Source organism: Pyxicephalus adspersus, chromosome 1 (assembly GCF_032062135.1).
Source record: "Pyxicephalus adspersus chromosome 1, UCB_Pads_2.0, whole genome shotgun sequence".
NCBI classification, from domain to species: Eukaryota; Metazoa; Chordata; class Amphibia; order Anura; family Pyxicephalidae; genus Pyxicephalus; species Pyxicephalus adspersus.
In genome coordinates, this window is record NC_092858.1 from 71,240,707 (window position 1) to 71,241,975 (window position 1,269).

General features: G+C 38.5%; 1 protein-coding gene across 1 annotated transcript in view; it reads left to right on the top strand.

Annotated features, from left to right (window-relative positions):
- LOC140325296 (opsin-3-like) overlaps nucleotides 1–1,269 on the top strand; it is a 53,971-nt gene that overhangs the window by 28,313 nt on the left and 24,389 nt on the right. The window lies entirely within an intron of this gene.

Sequence of the window (1,269 nt, forward strand, 5' to 3'; positions counted from 1 at the left end):
TTTTTCGAATTTTGAGGATCTTTTGCTAGACTGTTCACAAAAAGAACTCTAAAAAATGATCTCTAGTAACAATACATATTGTTGCGTGAAAAGTATGCGTACATTTATTTGGTTTCCTCCTGTTGTTTTGGTCTTATCCAAAAAATACAAAAAGGTTACTTGTGCGATATTTTGCAACCATCTCAGTATATTCTAACCATCTGTTTAAGCAGTAGTTGTTCAATAAATTAGAGATAATTTTATTTAAGTTATATACAATAATAGGACCTAAGAAAACCCTGCAGACCCTGAGTATTTTTGGTGCCTTCTTCATTTTCTGAAAAGCATGTGTTTTGATTTACAAACCAGTCCCCACAGAGCATAAAAGCAGGTCTTCAAAAATGTGTCATGTATCCTATGTCATGCATCGGTGAGCTATACTAAAGTTAGAAACACCAGAGAGCTGGCTTATGCACAAATGCCTCTAGCTTGACACTGATTTGACAAACTTTTACAGCTAAAGGCATTTTTAAAAAAAAAAATGGTAATATCTTAATGCAGTCAGGTCCTTTGTGCCTAAACGTAGTTGCATGAATAACTTTATCTTCCGGCCTTTTGTTTAAGTAGATCCTGATTTATCTGGATGACTTAAGGTCCTGCTGCAGAATAGCTTGGAGATATCTCTTTGCTTCAAAAGTATATACCACGTTAAGTCATTTAATAGTTTAAAATCCCTGTAGCTTACTGTCACTGTGTATGTCATCAGTGTTTATTTTTCCTATTTTTTTTTTATTACATATTGTAGGCAAGCAGCAGGAAAGGTACTAGAGGGCAGATATGTGCCATACAGGTTGCTGGTCTCAGGGCTATAATTCAAGGGATTGCAGTGTGGCTATTCTAGCAGGCCATCCTGGGTTTTCCCCACTGCTGGAGAAGAGTCCAGGTGCAGCTCCCAGAGGGAGTAAAAAGGGAATGGCTGCCAGGGAGCAAGGGAGGAAAGACTCTAATGGAGAGGGCTTGAGAGCAATCCTCTACAGTGTTCCTGAGTAAGAGGGAGGGAGGGAGAGAGAGAGAGACAAGACTCTACAGACAAGGTGACTCTGGTTTTTCTGCCTATTTGAAAATGGGCAGTTATAGACACGGGACAGCTGAAGATAAGTGCTTGTGTGTTTGATTTTTAACCGGCTGATGTTAAGCCATCCTGTTGGGATAATTTAAAAATAAAAATAATTGGGGTCTGCCTTTTTCTATCTGCTTGCTGAGGTGTAACTTTGTAAATAGCAAATAAAG